The sequence below is a fragment of the Phasianus colchicus genome, chromosome 1 (assembly GCF_987193195.1).
Source record: "Phasianus colchicus chromosome 1, bPhaCol1.hap1.1, whole genome shotgun sequence".
In the NCBI taxonomy this organism is placed as follows: Eukaryota; Metazoa; Chordata; class Aves; order Galliformes; family Phasianidae; genus Phasianus; species Phasianus colchicus.
The window spans coordinates 138,616,100-138,626,166 of NC_143436.1; positions in this window are offsets into that span (position 1 = coordinate 138,616,100).

A 10,067-nucleotide genomic window follows, 5' to 3' on the forward strand; every position below is an offset into this window, starting at 1 on the left:
CTCTTTTAGTTTGAAACCATTTTCCTATGTCCTGTCACAACAGACCCTGATAAAGAGTCTGTCCCCTGCTTTTTTTATAGCCCCCATTTGGATACTGAAAGTCTGCTCTCAGGTCTCCCCAGAGCCTTTTCTTATCCAGCTGAGACAGACTGTAAGCCAGCAACTAAGGGCAGCCACAGACTGTGAACACTCCACATCCCAGAGCCACTGCTTTCTCTTTGTGTCCTCTAGATTGGAGGGGTTGAAAGCTGTATTCTGTATAGGAAAGATGAGGACAGAGGTAGCATTTGCACTAATAATAATCACTAATTATTAACAGAGATGAATAAAATAATGTGTTGTAAAGACAGAAAAGGTGATGGTACAAATAAAACATTTACAGCTTATCATTTTCTACAAGTCCCTGAAAGGAGGTTGTGGTGTGGAGAGAGTCAGCCTCTTCTCCCAGGTAATAGTGATAGGGTGAGAGGGAATGGCCTCAAGTTGCACCAGGGAGGTTCAGGTTGGATATTAGGGAAATATTCTTCTCTGAAGGAGTGCTGAGGTATTGGCACAGGCTGCCCAGGGAGGTCTGGACTGAGTGGAGTCACCATCCTTGGAGGTGTTCAAGAACCACGTAGATGTGGCACTGAGGAATGTGGTTAGTGGGCATGGTGGGGATGGGCTGATGGTTGAACTAGATGATCTTAGAGATCTTCTTCAACCTTAATGGTTCAATGATTTTATGACTCTGTGATTTCTTTAGTGAAAGTGAGATGCATACGCGTTAGTTTAACCCCTCAGGTTGACTATGGACAGGGATTTCCTTTCCATAAATAACAGGCAAGACTTTAATTCCCCAAACAGAGTTTAGAAAACAAGTACCTGAATGTGTCATGTGTTGTTGGGTGCAATGGCAGTAAGCATTTTCTACCAGCAGTCACCAAACAGACACAGTTGAAACATCTGAATGTGGAAAAATCATAAACTCTATATACAGATTGAAAAATCATGTACAGCACTCTCATCCCAAGTGATAAGGTACCTCAGGTTCCTGGCCCTCATGCCCTAAAAAGGGATAGCACAAGTTGAGAATGATAGATTTAAATCATTTTGAATTCTAAGCCTGTTGACCAGCATACTTCCTCCAACATACTGAACAGTTTCTCCCAACTGTAGGCCCTCTGCAAATTTAATATGCCCTGTATCTGACCAAGGCCAGCAGTGACAATAAGATAGTTCCAGTCAAAGGAAGGACCTCAGCACTTTCCATCTTCCAGGACATGAAACTTCAGCAACTTTCATCGCTTCTATAGTGTTGTCATTTTCACTATTTCTCTGTAGAAAGGTCTGGTCTGCTACTAAGTCCTCCCTTATCAGTTTCTTTAACTTGTGGGAGCTATTTTCTCAGTAACCCCTTTTGAAAATCTACTGTGGGCTTTTGTTGGTGGTGGCAGTGTTTTTTGGGAGAGGTTTATTCGGTTTTAATAAAGTTCACAGGACAAAAACCTTCTCTCCAAATTTTTCTCCACAACTTCTAGTCTCAGCAGGACTTATCCCGATTCTCTTCATATTTCACCATCATATTTGGTGGTGCTTTCACATTCCTAAAAACGTTTAGGGTTTGTCTCCTCCTCCCATTACTTGAACTCCTAACTGAAAACCAATAAACCAGTCACTGCTGAGGCTAAAATTAGGACTCTTAATTAGCCAGATCTCCCAGTGACGCAGGATTTTGACAATAAGGTAAGAAGAATTCCTTTGTTCATAATTTATAAATAGTATTTATTGGCATGGTTACTGGTACTATTCCTCTAGGAATACATTGCATTAATTCAGCTGGACATGCTAAGGAAGTCATGTAGGAAGTGAAAAAAGTACAAGATAAGTAACCAGGAGGTAGTCATTGGCTATTAAAAGACAATTGCTGGACAAATCACTTCAGAAACTCTGCTTCCTGGCTTCAGCCAATTTCCAGGGTGCATTTTGCTTGGCTGTGTTTTGTTGTTTTGTTTTGTTTTGTTTTGTTTTAATTCTGTTTTCTTTTTGTCCTTACAGAGAAAAACAACTTCTACACAATACCAAAAGCCACCGGATGTGTACCTCTGCAAGATGGTTAGTTGAAGTATGTTCGAAATGCAGCAACAGTACAGCAGCAATAAATGAGATCAAGCAAAACAAACAAACAAAACAAACAAAACAAAACAAAACAGTTTGTGTTGTGAACTATACATTTGTACACAGGTAAAAAATGTATGTATGGTTGTACTGCTGTCACTTCAAAAAGAAACAGATGATCAGTTTTTGGAGTGCATTTTACAGAAACTCCTCTAGAAAATGTGGCTTAAATTTCCAGATTAACTATGCTATTGCAAAAAGAATAATTTAATCTGAAATCTGGATGTGATGCTGATATTGTTTTAATAGGTACAATTTCAATTACACTTCTAAGCAGCAAATTTAAATGTTTAATTTAATTAGTTTGCCTGTCTTAAAGCATTTTCAAAAATTCCTCTTGCTGTACAGTGAATTATACTATCCATTTAAAATATATTTTTTTTAAAGCCCAAAAGTAAGTGAGGCATCCTGTATCTTTCTTCATATCAGCTGCTGCCTAATTTAGTCAAGGTGCCCTTCATTTCTACTGTGGTAGACATGGTTAAAGTCACAGACGATGTATAATGCAGTCTCATTGATGGAAAAGAACTCCTTGCACCTCTCCTCACACAAGCTTGTTTCCTCTGGGATTTACTCAACAGTTTTGCTCAGTTCAGATTTAAAGTCTCAGTTATGTTGTTCTCTTCCTTAGCAGAGTGTTTTACAATTTAATTGCAATCAAGGAGAGCCAAGAGGCAAGTTTCAACCAAGCAGCCCCTCAAGAGTTGTAATCTACTCCAACATTTGTCAAACTGATCTTATACTTGCTTTATAGACTCCTCATACTTAGATAACACAGAGTATTCCTCAGAAAGTCTGGACAATAAAATATGAAATTGGAGTGATATTCTGATATAGTTTCTACCGTATCAAACATTTATCGGTATAAGAAAGGTGGGCCTGGGTGAACCTGATGCGGTTCAACATGGCAAAGTGCAGAGTTTTGCACTTGGGCCAGAGGAATCCCAGGCATCCCTACAGACTGGAAGGAGCAGTCCTTGAGAGCAGCCCTGTGGAGAAGGACCTGGGGGTCTTGATGGATGAAAAGCTTAACATGAGCCAGCAGTGTGCTCTTGCAGCTTGAAAAGCAAATGGTATCCTGGGCTCCATCAGAAGAGGGGTGGCCAGCAGGGACAAGGAGGTGATTGTCCCCCTCTACTCTGCTCTTGTGAGGCCCCATCTGGAGTACTGCGTCCAAGTGTGGAGCCCCCAGTACAAGAAAGACAGAGAGCTGTTGGAGAGGGTCCAGAGGAGAGCCACAAAGATGATCAGGGGACTGGAGCACCTCCCCTACGAAGACAGGCTGAGGGAGCTGGGCTTGTTCAGCCTGGAGAAAAGAAGGCTGCGGGGTGACCTCATTGCAGCCTTTCAGTACCTAAAGGGAGCCTACAAACAGGAGGGGAGTCAACTCTTTGAAAGGGTATATAACAGCAGGACAAGAGGAAATGGTTTTAAGTTGAGGGAGGGAAAATTTAGGTTGGATGTCAGAGGGAAGTTCTTTACAGAGAGAGTGGTGAGGTGCTGGAACAGGCTGCCCAGAGAGGTTGTGGATGCCCGGTCCCTGGAGGTGTTCAAGGCCAGGTTCGATGGGGCCCTGGGCAGCCTGGTCTAGTGTTAAATGTGGAGGTTGGTGGCCCTGCCATGTGGCAGGGGGGTTGGAGATTCATGATCCTTGAGGTCCCTTCCAACCCTGGCCATTCTGTGATTCTGTGTGATTCTGTGATAAGGAGAACAGCAGAGTTTGGAGCATGGAGTAGTTTGGTCAGTTGTGATAATTTGGTCAACTAGGAAGATGGCAGAGGGAGAAAGTGAGCAGAGACAAATGGGTCAGCCCTTGATGTCACTGCAGAAGGCACTTAATCAGCCTTGAAGAGGTATTGCATTGGTAGAAAATAGCTCTTTCTCTCTCTCAAAGGCCCTTATAAGTCACTCAGGTAGACTGTTTAGAGTAGAGTAAGATGATGGGTACTTATTGTAGTACAGTCTCAATATTTTTTTAGTGTACCTGTCCATTGAAAAGTCAGAAATGCAGCATTTATTTCACACAGGAGAGAAGAATCTTGCCACCAACAGCAAATGGCTCTGGGTATCAGAGCCAAGGTGACTCTCTGCAAGCATCACAGTAATTTAGTGATTTAGACCAGCCCCTGCTTTAGCTATCTCTCAGTCTCCTTCCACATCACCCTAGAAGGGGCCACCTTAATACCAACCCACTTGTGACAGCACACATGCTGACTAAGACAAAGCTGAAAAACCTGGCCTTTAGTTTTAAAAGGAAAGATGATGCTATATTCTCTGTTGATACCTCTGTGGGGAATAAAGTGTTCAGTGAAAAGTTAGAATGTTAGTATTTTACCTTTCAAATTCCTAGCTTCTTTTATTATGGCTGCACAAAGGAAGGACCACAGCTTGGTTTATTCTTTCTGCTTGATTTGAAAGTACCAGAATTAATGGTGCATGTGGTGACATGGGCTGCCTGTGGAGATAAGGAGAGATGTTGAAATAAAAAAAGGTGACAGGTTTTAAAATGCATTTTCTATCTTCAGGGCCAAGACAATTTCAGCAGCCGTTTAGAGCTTTTCAGTCACTTTGTTCTGTAAAATACTAAATTATCAATAACAGAAAGAAAGTTAAAAGTAGCTGGTGGACCATGACTTGCTACCGGGGAGGTTTAACCACCCAGAAGATGGACTACTGCTTGCTGCCATGGAAGTTTAGACATGCAGATAGAGGACAAAAGGTTCAAAGCCACTGCTGCCCAAAACATTTCACAATGGAAAAAAAATGTATAGAAGAAATAAAAAGAATAAAAGTTCAGAATGGATTAGAATGAGCAAGAGTCAGGCTAGTATTTGATGTATGCAAGGCATTCATCCCTGATGAAAAATCTCCATCTTTCCTTAAGATACCAAATGCAAGAGGATGGCAGAGATGAAGAGGATTTTCCTGAAGGACTCTGCTGATCACACTGAATTGAAATGGTAGAAGGAGGACAAAATCAAAGCCCTTCTGTCTCACTTGCTTTCTTTTATGCAGAACTGCCTGTTACCCTGGGAGAAGGCCCTGCTAGTTTTGGCAGTGCTGCAAAGTTCTGAAGAGTGACGGTCCAGTGCTGCAGTTCAAAAGGTGACAAAATAACTGAGAGAGCTGCAGTTGCTCAGGAGCAGTTTCAAACCATGTGCAGCCACTGAAGACAGCCATCTTTTAATTATCTGCTTTATTCCTCCTCTTCAGCAAGCAGGGTACAGCACTAGATAGAAAAAAACAACAGGCGTATTCTTTGCCTATGCACAGTTGAAAGCAGATAAGAGAACTGGAATAAGAGCAGGAAACCAGTCTCTCAATCGTGCAGGTTTTTTTCAGTGCCAGTAACAAATGAGGTCAAAAGTAGAGTCAGCTTCTATGAGCTATAAGCACTACAACACCTACAGAGGTATATGTTCAAATGGTGTCTGGCACCATCTTTGATTTTGCAGACTTTTAAAGAGATAAAATAAGTAAATAAGTTATGTCTGGAGATAAGCTGACTCTTCATAGTAAACAGATACCTTGATAAATAAGGATCTCCTTTTGCCTCACAGACTGAGAAAGAAGGTTTATATCTCACATTAACGTTGTCCTCTTGTATGACTGCTCATTTCAACAAGTTTAAACTTAAGGTGCTAAGTAGATGGGATGGGTTTGTATCCAAGTCTCTTACAGTTTGGATTTCCTTCCCAGTTTATGATCAAAACACCAGTTTTAAGGTTGCTCCTCTTAGCTGCAGCATCTGCTTGGTTCCAACATAAATGCAACAGTAACAAATAATTCACAAATTTCTCATCCTTGTCCCTGAGGTTCTATTATTCAATTGTCTACAAATCAAGCTTTTGTTTAAGTTGATGAGATAAATGAAGCTGTAAGAAACCTAATATTTTCATCAATCATCCTCAAGCATGATATTTTTTTCAGAGAATCTGTTGTGGAAATGATGCAAGGAACTTTTAGAAATAGATGCTGTCCACTTCCATCAGTAATACATTACTGAATATTTACTTAGGCTAATATTCATCTCTCTTTTCCTTTCCAAGAATAGCCTTGGTTTGTGACACTTGGTTTGCCTGGTTTGGAGAAAAGGAGGCAGAGAGGCAACCTCATTGCTCTCTACAACTTCCTGAGGAGGGAAAGTGAAGAGAGACATGCTGGTCTCTTCCCCCTGCTATGTATTGTAGGGCAACAGCATGAAACTGTTCCAGGAGAGGGTCAGACTGGATATTAGGAAAAATGTATTTACCATGAGGGTGGTCAAACACTAGAACAGGCTTATTAGCAAAGTGTTTGAAGATGTTTGATGCCCTGTGCTTGTGAGTGTTCAAGAAGTATTTCGACAATGCCCTCAATAACATGCTGTAACTTCTGGTTAGCCCTGAAGGGGTCAGGCTGTTGGACTGAGTCTTTGAAGGTCCTCTTCTCTTCTCTTCTCTTCTCTTCTCTTCTCTTCTCTTCTCTTCTCTTCTCTTCTCTTCTCTTCTCTTCTCTTCTCTTCTCTTCTCTTCTCTTCTCTTCTCTTCTCTTCTCTTCTCTTCTCTTCTCTTCTCTTCTCTTCTCTTCTCTTCTCTTCTCTTCTCTTCTCTTCTCTTCTCTTCTCTTCTCTCCTCTCCTCTCCTCTCCTCTCCTCTCCTCTCCTCTCCTCTCCTCTCCTCTCCTCTCCTCTCCTCTCCTCTCCTCTCCTCTCCTCTCCTCTCCTCTCCTCTCCTCTCCTCTCCTCTCCTCTCCTCTCCTCTCCTCTCCTCTCCTCTCCTCTCCTCTCCTCTCCTCTCCTCTCCTCTCCTCTCCTCTCCTCTCCTCTCCTCTCCTCTCCTCTCCTCTCCTCTCCTCTCCTCTCCTCTCCTCTTTCCTCTCCTCTTTCCTCTCCTCTTTCCTCTCCTCTCCTCTCCTCTCCTCTCCTCTCCTCTCCTCTCCTCTCCTCTCCTGCCATTACTCCCATATGTGAGCATCTTGTTAGAACCTGTTATTGGATTCATAAAGACATGAGCTATATTGTAAGACCTTAGCGGGGCTAATTGAAAAACAATTTGACATACCCTTTATACTACTGTTTATTTACCAGTGTATGAGTTTATACAGAGATCAGCCAACATTCATGCTAACAAAATCTCACCTACACAAAAGTTATGAACAACCTACAATAAAAGATACACAATCAGCACAACCCAGACATTCAGTTGTAAAGAATAAATGTTTGTGGATCTGGTTTAATATTGGGCTCATTCTAGTAAAAATAAAACAACAAACATTGAAATGAGAACTTTGCATTAGATCTGCATTGCATCAGCATTCACAAAAGAGAAAGGCTGGCTTCAGGACTGTACACAGTTTTGTGGCTCCTTGTATCTGCTGGGCTCTATAAGGCAAAAAGGAGGCAGAGGACCTAGCTGGAAAATGCTGCTTGCATTTCAGGAACCAGCTTGCCATGTGCTATGTATGTGTTTTCTTTTAAATAACACCCAAGGTTCAAATGAATCAATGTGATCATGCATACCAGTATCTAGCATCTTATTTCAAGTGCTAATGGTGCCTATTGCTTTCTCCTGTAATAAAACTTTCAAAAGAGCTTTCATTTGGCTGTTAAGTTTTAATTTAGGTTCCTTCAAGTAAAAGCACTCTTCTCTCAACACAACTCGTTTAGTAATAACAAAGTTTACTGATCCAATTTATAATCCCTTGAGGGCTTTTTGAACAGAGATTACAGATGCACACTTCCAAAGTTACTTTTTAGTCCCTTGGGAGTATTATGTGCTAAAACAAGTCTTCTTTTATGGACCCTGATTTTACATTTCCTCTGCGTCCAAATTCCTGCTGAGCATAATGCCAGCCTGGCATGCACAAGGGACATGGCATGAGACCCAAGTACAGTGCACTTAAAATAATTTAAGATCTAGAATCTGGCTCTTCCTACATCTGTAGAAAGCTTCTGTACATGATGTCAGACTCTGGCACAGTTCAGATTAGCAAAGTCCGATGAGCGAAACCCGAAGTCACAATCTTTGGGAAACAGAAATTCACACAGTTAAGGGTAAAAAAAAAGCCAATGGTTGCACACACAAAGCAAAGAACAACAACAGCAGCAACAAAAAAGCATTCTTCATGGAGCTTCTCAAAGTGCCTGACATCTGGGATTCCATATGAGAAGACCTCATTGTATACACTGTGTCACTTGTCCTCAGGCTGCCTCCGTAACAGAGGTCTGAATTCAACTTGGGCAGAACTTGTAGAATCTTCAGCTTATGGCCAAACATGCATATTAATATGGGTTGAACTAGTGTTTAAATTTGATATATATCAGCTTCCTGCTATGTTCATGTGCATGGTGTTTGTCCATGACAAACACAAGGCCACTTTCCACCTCGCTGGAGAAAGGATGTTAAATTTGAAAAATGATTATGAAGCACTGTAAGACATGGACATAAAACAAGAGCTCAGACCTACAGTTCTGCTATAATGAAAGTAATTTTTTTGAAAGTGGTCAAATAAAGATGCACATTATTCTTATTTCTGATATATTTACATTGTTCTTTCTGTAAACAAGCACAAATAATTTTAATTACTGCAGAATCCTCATAAATCTAGAGAACTTTCACTCAGTTGAATGAAACTGTTTTAATCAATCTGGAAGATAATGGCCACCTGTTGACAACAAAATTTAATCTTATCCAGCTTTCAGAGATTTTTAATTATCAGCAAGCAGTTCATATGCATGTGAGTGTTCAATTCTGCTGTGGAAGTATTTTCTTTTGCCCTTTTAACTACAGTGCACCATTAATAAACACCAAATATTTCCTTCCTAGAGCATTTTTGTTCCATTTTTTCACTTCTTTCTTACGTATTTTTTTAAACTATAAGCTACTTGGTGATTTATGAGCTACAGTTTTCTTTCTGTGTTTAAAATTTCCTGCTATACAGCACCCTACAAAAGGCATCAAGTGTTTAATCTCAATATCACTTGTTAATATATTTATACATGAAGTTGCTTTTGGAAACTTCCATTTTTATGAGTGGTACCCTTAGGACAATGGGCATATTCTGCAGTGAATGTGCTGTTTGTGCAGCACCCAGCATGTGCTGGCTTCTCATAGGGGGGTAAAAGAAGGACAATACCTGCTTTTAAGAGGTCTTAAAAAATACAGAAACACACATGAAAAGAAAAGGGACATAAACATCCCAATGGGATTGGAGGTGGGGGCAATTGCTGGGAAGAGTCATATGAGATCAAGGGCCAAGGCAAAACCTCAGCACAGGAGGGGGGATTTAGGAGAGCAGGGAGGAAGATAGGCAGTAAATGCTGTAGCTTTTTAACTCCTCAGATAGCAACTGTGCTTTCAGCAAGACATAAATTGATCCCAACCTTGTGGTGACTTTACAAATAAAAGATGATTTTTTAATTAATTGTGCAGGGAACAAGAGAGAAATGAAAGCTTCTTTACTGTAATGATGATTTGCGTTTGGGAGTGCTCTCCTGCAGCATAAACAAATGGCAGGCAGAGTGCTGTGGTGCTCTGGCAGTGCTTCTGGAATTGGATTAGGCCCCCTCCTCCACCCTGTATTGCAGAACAGTTGCTCCTAATTGTGCATCCTATTTGATTACTGACTGCTGCTTCTGATCACGGTCCATCTTTTCCCTTTACCTGCTTTTCATCTTTTGCTTTGCTCCTCTGTAATTGCATCAGACTTGCCTCTAGGTCCCAAATTATTTTCTATCAGCTTAGGGTTGCAACAGTTTGTCTGGAGGATTTGGGCAGCTCCACTTGTCCTAGCACAACTCATCTCTTGCCTTAAACTCTGACTTAGTGAGATCTGACACTGACCAACAGCAGGAGCATTTCCTACAGGTGCTGGTGGTCTGAGCTCTACCTCAAACCAGCACGGCCTGTGTGTGATGCCACTCTTCACAT